This window comes from Oncorhynchus mykiss, chromosome 11 (genome assembly GCF_013265735.2).
Source record: "Oncorhynchus mykiss isolate Arlee chromosome 11, USDA_OmykA_1.1, whole genome shotgun sequence".
In the NCBI taxonomy this organism is placed as follows: domain Eukaryota; kingdom Metazoa; phylum Chordata; class Actinopteri; order Salmoniformes; family Salmonidae; genus Oncorhynchus; species Oncorhynchus mykiss.
The window spans coordinates 64,307,246-64,323,872 of record NC_048575.1 but is presented as its reverse complement, the minus strand read 5'-3'; the positions used below and the strand labels follow the sequence as shown (position 1 = coordinate 64,323,872).

At 44.9% G+C, this 16,627-nt stretch overlaps 1 protein-coding gene across 5 annotated transcripts in view; it reads right to left on the bottom strand.

Moving 5' to 3' along the window:
- fbrsl1 (fibrosin-like 1) overlaps nt 1–16,627 on the bottom strand; it is a 258,256-nt gene that overhangs the window by 39,913 nt on the left and 201,716 nt on the right. For all 5 annotated transcript variants that reach the window (XM_021621864.2, XM_036936105.1, XM_036936104.1 and 2 more), the window contains one exon: nt 14,726–14,774. The gene's annotated coding sequence lies outside the window, so the exon portion shown is untranslated. The remainder of the gene's footprint in view (nt 1–14,725; nt 14,775–16,627) is intronic.

Here is a 16,627-nt window from a genome sequence, read left to right as displayed (position 1 = left end):
CCTGTTTGGCTACAATCACCTACTATCTGACTATATTAATGAACGTTACAGCCTCATCTGCAAACAACACTGGCTCTGAATGAACAATGCAGACGGGCTAAAAGCACACAGCTGGGATCTTCTTCAAACAAAACACAGCAGCTGAAAACACTCACACAACAACTGGAGCTAGGAAGAAAGGGTTGACACACACACACACACACACACACACACACACACACACACACACACACACACACACACACACACACACACACACACACACACACACACACACACACACACACACATTACATTACATTACATTCAAGGCTGACTAGCTTTAGAGATAAGATAACCATCATGCATTTCCCAACCAAAACAACGCAAATACCTCTGCCTATGCTGCAGCTGATTGTCTTTCTCTTGGAGAAGGAGATTATTATACTGGGTTCAGATGAGTGGTGCCACAGCACTAGATCAGCGCCCTACTGAAACGGTCACGGAAAAAATGGAAGCTGCCGTGCTGTTGGTGGCTCATTTCCATGGAGATGAGAGTGTTCTGTCTATGTGACGGAGTGGTCTTATGCCTCACAAGATGGCTGCAGGGGAGAGCAGATTATCTCCAAATGAGCCTTTCCATCATCAGGAACCCTTTGATCGCACAGCCTAGCCATGCCACAGTGAGATAGTTACTCTTAGAAATAAAGGTGCTTTCTAGAACCTAAAAGGGTTATTTTTCTGTCCTCAAAGGAGAACCCTATGATGAACCCTTTTTGGTTCCAGGTAGAACTATTTTGAGTTCCATGTAGAACCCTTTATACAGAGGGTTCTATCTGGAACCAAAAATAGTTCTACCTGGAACCAAAAAGGGTTCTCCTATGGGGACAGCCGAAGAACCCTTTTGGAACCCTTTTTTCTATGAGTGTAGAGAGGACTGGGCTTTCTAAAGAGGCTAGAGGCCCGGGGCAGTGGAAGACCATAGCTAAGTAGGGTTGTGCTGGTTTGTTTCTACTATCTCTATGCCCTGTCTATACTCTCAGCTGCTGAGGGAGTACAAAGGAGTTCATCCCCAATATTAGCCAGCCACACTCTCTCTGCTCAAAGTGTGTGGCCAGCTGCCGCAGAGAAAACGTTAGCTAACAAACGTTATATTAAACAATATCTCACCCTCTTGTCTTGCAAACATGAGCAGATCATTTATTAAATGGGCCTGCTTCGCGTTTCCTCATCGAGCGTGCCTTATTGCTTCAGTACCGTGGTGTGCGGCGGGCTCATCCGAGCGTGGTCGTGATGTGAAGTGATGTGTCCACAAATAGAAATGTCAGCCGAGGTGTAAGAAAGTGTCACCACGAGGTCACAGCCGCAGCAAGTCTGCATCTGTTTTGCTGATTTGTTGCGCAGCGCTGCTGATGGCAGAAGTTTACACATGGGAGGTGTAAAGGTGATGAGAATCACACACTCGGAAAATAAAGACGGGAGGGCCGTGCTGCAGTTTATCATTTAACCCTGACCCCCGGACGGTGTCTTCGGCTGGCCGGGGGAATGGCTGATAGAGCCAAGCGGTCCTCAGATGGCCACTGAAACAACTCAACCTCTTCTGTTCTTTCTGAGTGGAGGAGGAGGAGGCACTGTCTGCCTCTGCTGCTCAGGCTGCTCGGTGGTTAGGCACTAAACAGTTTTTATGCTTCAGAGACTAGATAAAGAGTATGAGGATTCAATGTAGTAAACCTCATATTCACTATCCTATCACTCTGTATTGAAATAGGAAGCACAGCTGAGATGATAAATGAATAAAATAATATTGAACAATATGCTATGCAGCAGCATGATCAGACACAGCCCTCATAAACCACCTCCCAGAAAAGAGCTGTGACGGTCACAAGGGACTTCTTAGTAATTGCTCCATTAGATGTTTGCTCCCTTATTGTTCCCTTAGCTGTTTAGTGCCGTCTCTCCAGCAGCACTATAGCTGGATCCATACTCAGTCAATGAACCACTGAGACAGCTGCACAGAGAGAGGCCTAATCACAAAGCCTTCAACTACAATCCCACTCTCTGTCACAACAGCCCTGCACCACCCACTGGCACTGACATGGACGACAGCCGGTGATAAGGATGATGGACAGGTGTTGGGTTTCCTGAAAGCCTGGCAGTGCCCTTTAAGGACAGGAAGACTGGCACTGCACTGGCATGACTTCAAAGGATGCTACTATAACTGGGTTGTGATCGTTAGGGCACAAGGTAACAAAACATTTTAAAACGTAGCTCTTGTCTAGAGTTGTATTGTATTGATAAACTTTTTGCAAGGGAAAACAAAAACAAGCATTTCGTATTGGACAAGTGAAGATAGAGCCTCCTGGTTTCACTCTGTTTCGGACCATTGTTATCCGTTTCATGCCTACTGAACACGCTCCAGGTGAAATTGCTAAAATATCTGGTCTGGGCCAATGTTCAGACGTCAAGTCCCCACTCAACACAGTGTAATTCTACATTGGAGCTAAGTTAATATTTCATGAAGAGCGAGGTCTTGTACAGAGGAAGCAGTTGTCTAATGAACTAATAGTCCCTATGAAAGGGGCAACTAGCAAACCACTCAGGGATTGTGTGACATATCAGCATTGACAATACAAGGGAACTAATTGCCCTTCTAGAAAAGACTGAATTGACTGAATCAATTTGCGTTTCTGTCTTAGAAAATTGACTTTGAAAAAAAGAGAGCATATTTTGAAGAAGAAGAAAAACACAGGACCAATGTAGTGTGATGTGGTCTGACAGCATTTCCTGAACTGTAATATAAACCTAACAAATCCCTTGATTTCCAGAGCAGAGGAGCGACCAGGAAGGTGCTGTGGCTTAGTTCCGTCGGCACGCCGACCTCCCTACCGCTCTCTATAAATAGAACATGACAATGTCATTGTAATGTTAAATGCTATAAATATTGAAGAAGAAGAATTTATGGAATAAGGCCGTTTAACAGGGTGTGTGTTTCCACTAGTGCATTGGCAGAGCGATGGACAGCTGCATTGCAGGCTGGGAATTCTGTAATAGCTTTTTCTCTCCCTGAAGCCAGCTTCCTGCCTTAAATCAAAAAAAGGCAATCTCTCTCAGTAATGGCTCAATTAATAATTAAACACGCGTCTTATCTCCGCAGCGCTCCCTCTATTTATTTTCATCTCTCTGACAGGGACTACTGCACAAACACCATTAGTACTATCAATAAAAGGAGCATCAATAACACACGCTTTCTCCAAAAACATCACGCAGCTCATCAGCTCTCCTATGATCATGAACAATAATAACTGAGAGGATTAATAAAGAAACAAACTCAAACACGCTTTGGTTTTCCCACTGTTTGGTTTTCCCACTGTTTGGTTTTCCCACTGTTTGGTTTTCCCACTGTTTGGTTTTCCCACTGTTTGTTTTCCCACTGTTTGGTTTTCCCACTGTTTGGTTTTCCCCACTGTTTGGTTTTCCCACTGTTTGGTTTTCCCACTGTTTGGTTTTCCCCACTGTTTGGTTTTCCCACTGTTTGGTTTTCCCCACTGTTTGGTTTTCCCACTGTTTGGTTTTCCCACTGTTTGGTTTTCCCCACTGTTTGGTTTTCCCACTGTTTGGTTTTCCCACTGTTTGGTTTTCCCACTGTTTGGTTTTCCCACTGTTTGGTTTTCCCACTGTTTGGTTTTCCCACTGTTTGTTTTCCCCACTGTTTGGTTTCCCCACTGTTTGGTTTCCCCACTGTTTTTCCCACTGTTTGGTTTTCCCACTGTTTGGTTTTCCCCACAGTTTGGTTTTCCCACTGTTTGGTTTTCCCCACTGTTTGGTTTTCCCCACTGTTTGGTTTTCCCACTGTTTGGTTTTCCCACTGTTTGGTTTTCCCACTGTTTGGTTTCCCCACTGTTTGGTTTCCCCACTGTTTGGTTTCCCCACTGTTTGGTTTTCCCACTGTTTGGTTTTCCCACTGTTTGGTTTTCCCACTGTTTGGTTTCCCCAGTGTTTGGTTTCCCCACTGTTTGGTTTCCCCACTGTTTGGTTTCCCCACTGTTTGGTTTTCCCCACTGTTTGGTTTTCCCCACTGTTTGGTTTTCCCACTGTTTGGTTTCCCCACTGTTTGGTTTTCCCCACTGTTTGGTTTTCCCCACTGTTTGGTTTTCCCACTGTTTGGTTTCCCCACTGTTTGGTTTTCCCCACTGTTTGGTTTTCCCACTGTTTGGTTTTCCCACTGTTTGGTTTTCCCACTGTTTGGTTTTCCCACTGTTTGGTTTTCCCCACTGTTTGGTTTTCCCACTGTTTGGTTTTCCCACTGTTTGGTTTTCCCCACTGTTTGGTTTTCCCACTGTTTGGTTTTCCCACTGTTTGGTTTTCCCCACTGTTTGGTTTTCCCACTGTTTGGTTTTCCCACTGTTTGGTTTTCCCCACTGTTTGGTTTTCCCACTGTTTGGTTTTCCCACTGTTTGGTTTTCCCCACTGTTTGATTTTCCCACTGTTTGTTTCCCCACTGTTTGGTTTTCCCCACTGTTTGGTTTTCCCACTGTTTGGTTTTCCCACTGTTTGTTTCCCCACTGTTTGGTTTTCCCCACTGTTTGGTTTCCCCACTGTTTTCCCCACTGTTTGTTTTTCCCACTGTTTGGTTTCCCCACTGTTTGGTTTTCCCACTGTTTGTTTTCCCCACTGTTTGGATTCCCCACTGTTTTCCCCACTGTTTGGTTTTCCCACTGTTTGGTTTTCCCCACTGTTTGGTTTTCCCACTGTTTGGTTTCCCCACTGTTTGGTTTTCCCACTGTTTGGTTTTCCCACTGTTTGGTTTTCCCACTGTTTGGTTTTCCCACTGTTTGGTTTTCCCCACTGTTTGGTTTTCCCACTGTTTGGTTTTCCCACTGTTTGGTTTTCCCCACTGTTTGGTTTTCCCACTGTTTGGTTTTCCCCACTGTTTGGTTTTCCCACTGTTTGGTTTTCCCCACTGTTTGGTTTTCCCACTGTTTGGTTTTCCCCACTGTTTGGTTTTCCCCACTGTTTGGTTTTCCCACTGTTTGGTTTTCCCACTGTTTGGTTTCCCCACTGTTTGGTTTCCCCACTGTTTGGTTTCCCCACTGTTTGGTTTCCCCACTGTTTGGTTTTCCCACTGTTTGGTTTTCCCACTGTTTGGTTTTCCCACTGTTTGGTTTCCCCACTGTTTGGTTTCCCCACTGTTTGGTTTTCCCCACTGTTTGGTTTTCCCCACTGTTTGGTTTTCCCCACTGTTTGGTTTTCCCACTGTTTGGTTTCCCCACTGTTTGGTTTTCCCCACTGTTTGGTTTTCCCCACTGTTTGGTTTTCCCACTGTTTGGTTTCCCCACTGTTTGGTTTTCCCCACTGTTTGGTTTTCCCACTGTTTGGTTTTCCCACTGTTTGGTTTTCCCACTGTTTGGTTTTCCCCACTGTTTGGTTTTCCCACTGTTTGGTTTTCCCACTGTTTGGTTTTCCCCACTGTTTGGTTTTCCCACTGTTTGGTTTTCCCACTGTTTGGTTTTCCCCACTGTTTGGTTTTCCCACTGTTTGGTTTTCCCACTGTTTGGTTTTCCCCACTGTTTGGTTTTCCCACTGTTTGGTTTTCCCACTGTTTGGTTTTCCCCACTGTTTGGTTTTCCCACTGTTTGTTTCCCCACTGTTTGGTTTTCCCCACTGTTTGGTTTTCCCACTGTTTGGTTTTCCCACTGTTTGGTTTTCCCCACTGTTTGGTTTTCCCACTGTTTGTTTCCCCACTGTTTGGTTTTCCCACTGTTTGGTTTCCCCACTGTTTGGTTTCCCCACTGTTTTCCCCCGGCTGGCGTTGAGAACACGACAGACAGCACAGGGAGGGAGAAACATATTAAGGGCTTGGGTATTCTGAAAGGATTTACTCCTGTTAAAAATGTAAATTGAATCAGGAAAACAAATTCGCTTTAGCGCAGGCTTGACAATAACCACAGAGGTGGTAGTGTGGGGATAACAGTAATGGTGGAACCATAGAAATATAATCATTCTATTCTATGGGCGGAACATCCAGCAGCAGGATGGATCTTCTGGAGTGACCCAGCTCCCCATGACACAGCACACATACATTAGTGTCTGTCTGTGGCCTGTGTGCATAACGCCCAGACATAAGTGCTCTGTCAATACAGGCCATCAGGCCCTGATAGAGAAAGCATTTCCAGTGAGCTGCGCTTCGCCAAACCAATCTGAGTAGGTACCGCAGTAAGGTTTACCAGGCTTAGAATCCTCCCCAGTGACGGTTGCTTCTTATACAGCCCTCTAATCTGCCTGTGTAGGCTACAGAAAGCCCCTGCAGCCCTCCCTGTGTTCTCGCTACTACACGTCCTGTCAGCCCCCAGCCAAGCTGAGCCCCTCCAGCTAGCTCAGCACTGCCCCCCTAGCCCAGCTCTGCCCAACCCAGTCCGTCACTCTCTCTCTTTCCCTCCCCACCCGCTCCACTCCTCCACTCAGACTCAACATCCTGCAAAGCTGATTAGCTGGTCAAAGGGTCAACCTCTATTCATTATTTAATGGTGAAAACCCACACTGTGCCGCCACTGCGCTGAGGTTAGCTATACATCACAATGACCTGGCCAGTGGAGAGCCGCCTGGTTCATTACACACTCTCATCTGCTGGTTCCCCCTGCCCCTGACCCACACCACCTCTTCTCCTCTCCCCTCTCTATATTTTCCTTTGTGTACGCAGGAGTTATAACTGACTCCATCCTATAATCCTGAAGGCTGTGTGTGTGGAGTATACCCAGCCAGCAGAGCTGAAGCCATAGCCCTGCTATTGACATGCAGCAAACAGCAGCCTTCAGGAACAAAGGGCACTCGGCACCTATTGAGTCAGGCAGAGCTGCAGTGCAGACAGGCCGCTTGATTAGCGATTCGACGCGGGGACCCTAGGCCGTGTAGCACATAATGAGAGCTTAGAGAGCTACCACGAGCTCTTAGGAGGAGGGGGGGGGGGTGTATTCATCCTTCAGCCCTGCAAGGAATGGATTCTCAACAATGGTACTGAGAATTCAGGATATGAAAAATACAAAAGATACTGAGAGCTATTCTGAATTCCACATTGTTTGTGTTATATGGTGTTTATATATTAACAGGTAAGGATAAACGTGGCTAAATCCTCCACAGGAGAAGCTAAAGGGTTTATCCATTTGTTTATTTGTTTACCCTCGCATCAATTAAGCAAAATACTCTCTGAAATCCTTGATGAGTTCATCCCTACATCCAATTACAGTGGTGTCCACCTCTGTGACTCTAGCAGTAGTAGCCTAAGACTTGTCCCACCTTTGACCGTGGCCACAATGAGAGTTAAAAGGTGAGTCAATCGTGTGTGGTGGTGGCAATTGTGTTTTTTCCTTCTGCTCACACTCCTCCTTCCTTTGTTCTGCTCGCCTAATCCAGTATGTGTGGGCCGGTAAGTTTAATGGAAACAATTTATTAAGTCCAGCTTAAAATGCCATCTGCTGTTCATAAGCCTCCCAAAGCCGCTAAGCTTCTGGTTTCGCCTGGAGCTCGCTGTGTTCACGCTTACTGTAATGTGTTGTTTAAAATGAGCACAACAGGTCAAAATTAATCAGGATTACAAGGGCACAAATCCACTTCAGAAATGGGTTTTCACCAGTCTTTCTCCCCCCACCTATCTTAAGATGCCCCAGGTTTGCCTCAAGGACCAAAATAGGTTAGTCGAGACACTCACCGGAAAACCCCGGGAGACACAACAGAGCGAAAATTGACTCCCAGGCACAGAGAGAGCGAGTGAGAGAAAGTGAGAGAGTGAGAGAGAAAGTGAGAGTGAGAGAGTGGGAGTGCTATCCTCTCAGACATTTCCTCTCACTAGGGTCTCGTGTTTCCAGTCTCTGGTAGGTAGGTGGTAAGTCACTCCTTTTCAAAAAGAGCTCTGTTTGAGTTTCATAAGAACCCACAAAGTATGTTTATCCTCTCTTGGTGGCAGGACCCATACGTGCTCAGCTGCTACATTTAGCTTTTTATTCGCCTTCCAAGAACTGAAAAAAGTCAACTCTGAACTGCAACCAGATCTCTTTCAAAAAATGAAACGTCCCAAAGCTCCGCAGAAGACTAAGACTTCACACAGTTTCTCCTTGAACACACCAACCTACAGGAAATCAATAATTCTCAGGAAGTTCACAACGAAGCTAAAGAGAAACAACTCTGATAGTTAGGTAACATCCGTCCTGTATACAGTGGAGGCTGCTGATCAGAGGACGGCTCATTATAATGGCTGGAACGGAGCGAATGGAATCTAACACATGGAAACTATATGTTTGATGTATTTGATACCATTCCACTCATTCAGCTCCAACCATTACCAGGAGCCGTCCTCCCCAATTAAGGTGCCACCAACCTGTGTGACGGGCAAGCAATGCCGAACCATGCATAAGACCACCAGCAGTTCTTGACGACTGTGTGATCACGCTCTCCGTAGCCAATGTAAGACCTTTAAACAGGTTAACATTCACAAGGCTGCATAGCCAGAAGGATTACCAGGACACATACTCGGAGCATGCACTGACCAGCTGGCAAGTGTCTACACGGGCATTTTCAAACTCTCCCTGACCCCGTCTGTAATACCTACATGTTTCATGCAGACCACCATTGTCCCAAAAACGCTAAGGTAAACTGTCTAAATGACTATTGCACCATAGCACTCACATCTGTAGCCATGAAGTGCTTTGAAAAGCTGGTCATGGCTCACATCAACACCCTCATCCCAGACACCCTGGACCCACTCCAAACAGATCCACAGATGATGTCATCTCTATTGCACTCCACATTGCCCTTTACCATCTGGACAAAAGCAACACCTACGTGAGAATGCTGTTCATTGACTACAACTCAGCGCTCAACACCATAGTGCCCTGCAAGCTCAACATTAAGCTAAGGACACTGGGACTGAACAACTCCCAGGACCAATACAATGCTGTTAGGCCTGATCACCAACGACGATGAGACAGCCTATACGGAGGAGGTCAGAGGACCTGGCAGTGTGGTGCCAGGACAACAACCTCTCCCTCAACGTCAGCGAAACAAATGAGCTGATTGTGGACTACAGGAAATGGAGGGACGAGCATGCCCCCATTCACATCAGTGGGGCTGTAGTGGAGCGGGTTGAGTTCCTCTGTCTCCACATCACTAATGGTCTATCATGGTCCAAACACACCAACGTGAAGACGGCACAACAACACATATTCTTCTTCAGGAGGCTGAAAAGATTTGGCACGAGCCCTCAAATCCTCAAAAATGTATACAGCTGCACCATTAACCTTTTGCGTGTAGGGGGCAGTATTTTCGTTTTTGGCAAAAAAACGTACCCATTTGAAACTACCTATTTCTCAGCCCCAGATACTAGAATATGCATATAATTGTCAGATTAGGATAGAAAACACTCTAAAGTTTCCAAAACTGTAAAAATATTGTCTGTGAGTATAACAGAACTGATATTGCAGGTCTGAGGAAAATCCAACCAGGAAGTGCCTCTTATTTTGAAACCTCTGTGTTCCTATGCATGCCTATCCTCCATTTAAAGGGATATCAACCAGATTCCTTTTTCTATGTCTTCCCTAAGGTGTCAACAGTCTTTAGACATAGTTTCAGGCTTTTATTTTGAAAAAATGAGCGTGAAGGATCACATTGTGTAAGTGGATAGGTGGGGGCTTTCAGAGTGAGTTTTGCGCAACTGAGTAAAGCGCCCATTGTTTCTCCCGCTGTTATTGAAAAAGCTACACACTCGGTTGATATATTATCTAATATATATTTTAAAAACAACTTGCGGATTGATTATAAAAAACGTTTGACATGTTTGTGGACATTATGGATATTATTTGGAATATACGTCTGCGTTGTCGTGACCACTCTTTCCTGTGGATTTCTGAACATAACGCGACAAACAAACATCGGTATTTTGGGTATAAAAATAATCTTTATGGAACAAAAGGAACATTTGTTGTGTAACTGGGAGTCTCGTGAGTGAAAACATCCGATTGCTTTTCGTGACCTAGCTACTTAATGCTTAGTGTACATAATGTTATGTTATGCTATCGATAAACTTACACAAACGCTTGGATTGCTTTCACTGTAAGGCATAATTTCAAAATCTGAGACGACAGGTAGATTAACAAAAGGCTAATGTTACGGCTGGCTGAAGGACGGGACCAAGGTGTAGCATGGTAAGCCTACATTCTTTATTCAAAATGACGCCGACAAATGAAGAACATAAACCAAACCGTGAAGCTTTGGGCTATGTGCCCTGAACAAAGACAAAGTTAACTTCCCACAAAACAGATGGGGGGAAAAGGGTACCTAAGTATGGTTCTCAATCAGAGACAACAATAGACAGCTGTCCCTGATTGAGACTCATACCAGGCCAAGACAAAGAAATAGAAAACATAGAAAAAAGGACATAGAATGCCCACCCTAGTCACACCCTGGCCTAACCAAAATAGAGAATAAAAAGCCTCTCTATGACCAGGGCGTGACAGCTAAGCTGTGTTTTGCAATATTGCACTTGTGATTTCATGAATATGAATATTTTTTAGTAATATTATTTGACTGTGGCGCTATGCTATTCAGTGGTTGCTGATGACAATTATCCCAGTACCGGGATGGGTAGCGTCAAGAAGAGCATCTTGATATGGCAACTGCTTGGCCTCCAACCATAGGGAGCTACTGAGGGTAGTGCGTACGACCCAGTACATCACTGTCAGAGGAAGGTCCTCAAATTTTTTTTCAAAGACCAGCCACCCAAGTCATAGACTGTTCTCTCTGATACCGCATGGCAAGTGGTACCGGAGTGTCAAGTCTGAACAGCTTCTACCCCCAAACTATAAGAGCGCTGAACAGGTAATGAAATGGCTACCCGGACTATTTGCATTGACCCACTCTTTCACTGGCTCTATGCACACTTAATGGACTCTACCCCCCCCCCCCCCCCCCCCCCCCCTCCACACACACACACACACACTGACGCCACAGCGACACACTTTCACACTCTTCACATACGCTGCTGCTTCTCTGTTTATCGTCTATCCTGACTCCCTAGTCACTTTGACCCCTACCTACATTTACATATTACCTAAATTACCTCAACTACCTCGTACCACTGCACATTGACTCAGTATCGGTACTCCTTGTATATAGCCTTGTTATTGTTATTTTATTGTTTTACTAATTCCTTTTTCCCTTTTGCAAATTGTTCTTACTTTTTAATTCTGCATTGTTGGGAAAGGGCTTGTAAGTAAGCATTTCACAGTAAAGTACTACACCTGTTGTGTTCAGAGTATGTGGCAAATTACATTTGATTTGATTACTATGTTGGACTGTCCAGTCTTCTAATAGTCCTAAACCATTCCATCTATTTGGTGATAATACCTCTCCTCTAATGACTAATACAAGGGAAGAAGTAAACATGTAACGAGTGTCGTCGGGAAGGATGAGACCAAGGCGCAGCGTTCTTTGAGTTCCACATCATTTATTAACGAAGTGAAACTTTAGAAAAGACAAAACAATAAAGTATACAACGACCGAACAGCTTCGTTGTGCAAACTACCTGCACACAAACAAAGAACAAGATCCCACACAGGAGGAGGGAAAAGGGCTGCCTAAGTATGATCCCCAATCAGAGACAACGATAGATTCTGATTGGGAACCATACTGATTGGGAACCACACTCGGACAGAAACAAAGAAATAAAGAACATAGAATGCCCACCCAAATCACACCCTGACCAAACCAAAATAGAGACACAAAAAGGTTCTCTAAGGTCAGGGCGTGACATGCTCATTAGCACTTTCAGTGCTATACCAACTGTGTGTGTGTGTGTGTGTATGTCTAAGTCTGTGTGTGTGTGTGTGTGTGTGTCTGTGTGTAAGTGGATCCAATCTCTGGGAGCCAATAGCTGTGCAGTCCCAATGATCAGAGGCTGAGTGGAGAGAGGGTGTAGATTGGTCTAGAGATAGACTGGTAATAGACAACAGTCCTCAGGCTGCTCTGCATTCTATACACAGGCCTGGCTAACACATACACACACTTATACACACTCACACACACGTATGAACCACACACACAGAAGACCTAAAACTAGGATATGTTACAGTACAAAACAACAATGTGTAATGGTAGCAACTAGCATGATAATAACTTCTCACTCATCACTTAATCGGATGATCCAGACAGAACCATCCCCCTGGCTTTTCTATTTCATCCTAATCCGGTGCCCTTCTTGTTGCTGGTGTCTGACTCTCTCACACACTCTCTCACTCTCACACACTCACTCACTCACTCACTCACTCACTCACTCACTCACTCACTCACACACTCACACACTCACACACTCACACACATTGGTGTTGATCCCAGCTGTGACAAACAAGCTCTGATGGGATTGCACGGATCTGTCTGTAATTGTCCAGTCCTAATCTCTGGGCCAGCCTGATGTGCATGGGACATGGGATGGGACTCACATTAGCAGGATTTCACCAATACTCGCTGCCCACTGACACAGCTAGGCCCTTTCCCGTTTGGATGGGGAAGAGAGTCAACATGTGTGTGTGTGTGTGTGTGTGTGTGTGTATACACAGTATATATATTGTCATGACTGTCCTGATCAGGTCAGGTTACAGGAGACCACAACCCTACAGATTATCTCTCAACCCCAACAGAGGAGGAGAGATCTAGGGGTCTGAAGATGTCAGCGTTTTATGACCCCTCACGCCCTGGTAAATCTTAGGCCACAGACAAATTCCTTTTGTCCTGTTACTATGGAGAACCAGCCTCAGAACATTAAACATGAAATAAAGGGACTTTGGAACAATGGTTTCCATCAGCCACAATGGTGGTCATGACGATAGATGGAATATGAAAATGTATGTCATTTTTGTTTTGTTATTAAAGGTTAATAGATGACGTTATTACGGAAACATTGTAACGTCAACAGTTTACCTAGTATATGTTTGATGTTTATACATTGCACGTTGTATGGAAAATGTCCAAATCAAAGAGAATGTTTTGGTAAAGATGAAATGTGTTAGTTGTTAGTTGTCTAAAATTGGATTTGAGTAAATAACTTGGTACGCACATAGAATTGCCCTAAAGGCAGTTACGCCCACTTCTGACACGAGGGTATAAAACCTGTGCGTGAAGAATTTACAGATAAGACTAAGTGACCCAAGCTGCAGCCGAGGTCTAAAAAGTCAACGAACCCAAAACGCAACACAAGTTTCAAGACAAATAAATATTTTTCTACCCAAGCTACGGATGAGTAGCTGTGTCTAAGCGGGTGAATTTGAGTCGAACCCCCTAGCCTCTACTCCCCATCGAATCGTGGTATCTACACTGTTTCATTCCTACACTGTGAGCTCTGAGCTACAGAGCTGCCTGTCCTCAGAAGAGCCCTTCCAGAGCAAGGGCGAAGGAACACACTCCTAAGCCAAAAGGACACTGATATCGTGAGGAGAACCAAAGAGTTGCGCCAGAGAACCGCGGAGACCTGATATCTGATATTCTTTGAGTTCATTTGGGAAATAGAAACTCAATAAAACACATTTTCCCATGGTGCCCCAGGTTAATGAGTTAATAATTGCTTGATTGAGTTAATCACGCAATTAGAAACCTTTAATCATTCGATGAGCAACAGTCATCACATTAACTAATACAACGTCACGACAATATATATATATATACATGTATATGTGTATACATATACATATATATGTGTATGTGTATATATATGTGTGTGTGTGTGTGTGTGTGTGTGTGTGTGTGTGTGTGTGTGTGTGTGTGTGTGTGTGTGTGTGTGTGTGTGTGTGAAACAACACCTAGGCTTACAACAACAATCTTCAATGACAACAGTGGAGACACTCTAGGGTAAATAAATAGGCCTAGACACGTAATGTATCCTGGTTGTTATAAAAATGATGAGCTCATCACTGTAATGTCTGGAGTGGTCCTTCTGAGTCTTTCTGTACGGTTTGTGTTCAGGCATAACACAGGCTGGGTCCTACTCTATCCAAGGCAAGCTGGCCTCTCTCTCTCCTCCAGAAAATTGCCCCATTTTACAGAAATAGCTGTCATGCTGCATCTGTTAATGGGTCTGGTTCCTGCCCTGGGGGGACATGACATGAGCTACATGCTGCTATCCTTCATCAGCCAGGGGACTGCCCTGACCTCTCTGGCCTCCTACCATCCCGTTCTTCACCCCCCACCTTCCCCTCACATGTCTCCCCATTCAGCCTGAGAAGAGGTGCAGCACTCCCCTCGCCTACCCTCCTCCCCCTCGCCCACTCCCTCCCAGAGGACCTGTGTTTATCTTGACTGAGAAGCTCAGTGCCCTCCCCCCTCCTCTGTCCTGTCGGCCATTACTGCCAAGCCTGCTGTCAGAAGTCTTGTATAGCCTGGGGGAACGTTCCCATTTGTGGATTGGAAGCATGTGGCAAAGAGCCTGTAAATCCACTCTAATGAGCTTGAATATTGGTGTGGGAAGGGGAGATATGTAGGCCTTTGGTTGGGTGTCCCAATACAGTTCCACATCCAGGCAAGAAAATATGCAAATATAGCTGTTCTGGTTTGTCCTCAATCAATTCAGAATCAGAAAACATAAATGTTATGTAATAAACTGTCTTGGTATTCATTGACGTGTCACCTACAGGGATGATGGTGGACTACACAGGGGAGAATGGTTTGTTTTGCCCATCCAAATGTAGTGTGAATATAGTAACCAACATCTTACCTTCGGGTGTAGTGGGGGTGAAGAGTTTCTCAGATCCTACTTCAGATACCTGGAAGACAAGAGGAAGGAGAAACATTAATAGTCTGGTAAGATGGATGACCTCTGTGGAAGACATTGGTAGTTTCCATACATGGGACACCTAGAGAACGTGACAAACTGCATTGCACTCATGGCACTATATAGGAAGGGATTGGATCCTTCAAAAACATCAGTAAAAATTGTAATGTTTACAGACACACTCGTTATATTGAATTTGATCCACCTAGGTGGCTAACAGACATATTTCCAATGATCCACTGTAACCTATGTATATGAACACAAGTCTCAGGCCCAATACAGCTACTGTACCCTACATCACTCATGCACATCCAACACAGTGACTCCTTGACTTGTGTTCAACCTGCCTTGTTGAGAAGCAGCCTGTTCTCTGCACCTTACTGACTTCCTTATTCTTACCATATCCCTCTCTCTGAGCAGAGCTGAGCTCTCTGTCCAGACAGAGAAAAGGTAACATTAGGGGGCACTGTTGTGCCACCTGAAAACCAGCCATCCCAGTAACACTCACAGCACAGGAGGTTGTCAGAGAGGAGAGAACAGCAAAGGAGAGGAGAGGACAGCAAAGGAAAGGAGATGAGAGGAGAGGTGAAAGGAGAAAGAAAAGAGAGGGGAACAAGGAGAAAGAGAGTGGTGAGAGAGAGGAGAGGAGAAAGAGAGGAGCAGAGAAAGAGGAGGGGAGAGGAGAGGAGAAAGAGAGGAGAGGAGAAAAAGAGGAGCAGAGAAAGAGAGGAGCAGAGAAAGAGAGGAAAGGAGAGGAGAAAGAGAGGAACAGAGAGGAGAAAGAGAGGAGTGGAGAAAGAGAGGAGAGGAGAAAGAGAGGAGAAAGAGAAGAGCGGAGAGGAGAAAGAGGAACAGAGAGGAGAATGAGAGGAACAGAGAGGAGAAAGAGAGGAACAGAGAGGAGAAAGAGAGGAACGGAGGAGAAAGAGAGGAACGGAGAGGAGAAAGAGAGGAACAGAGAGGAGAAAGAGAGGAACGGAGAAGAGAAAGAAAGGAAAGGAGAGGAGAAAGAGAGGAACAGAGAGGAGAAAGAGAGGAACGGAGAGGAGAAAGAGAGGAACAGAGAGGAGAAAGAGAGGAACGGAGAGGAGAAAGAGAGGAACAGAGAGGAGAAAGAGAGGAACGGAGAGGAGAAAGAGAGGAAAGGAGAGGAGAAAGAGAGGAACAGAGAGGAGAAAGAGAGGAACGGAGAGGAGAAAGAGAGGAACAGAGAGGAGAAAGAGAGGAAAGGAGAGGAGAAAGAGAGGAACAGAGAGGAGAAAGAGAGGAACGGAGAGGAGAAAGAGAGGAACAGAGAGGAGAAAGAGAGGAACGGAGAGGAGAAAGAGAGGAACAGAGAGGAGAAAGAGAGGAACGGAGAGGAGAAAGAGAGGAACGGAGAGGAGAAAGAGAAGGGTGTAGTACCGTATGGTGGCTCAGCCTCTGCAGGATCTGAGCAGGAGCAGAGAATGTATAAAGACCATACACACAACACGACACAATGACAGCCACACCAAGCTAATGCTACTCAATGTAAAGCGTAAATTATAAATCTAAAAATAAAAAAAAATTGTTGAAGCCACACTATAATAATGTGTTCATAAAATATATTTTATTTACATTTTCATTTAGAATCATTACGTCTTCAAAACATGATTTTAGAAGAAAATGTTAATGAAATATTTGTTTTATCCAACTCTGCATTAATCACTATTATCATTTAAATCCTTATAATTGTTCAGTTGAGAAAAGCTGTTTAAGGTCGAGTCCCTCCTGAGAGTAGGGCAAATTTGAAACTGTGAGTAAGGGCCAGAGACAAAGTGAAAACAGAAACAGGCATCTGACTATGAAGTGACAGCAAGAGAC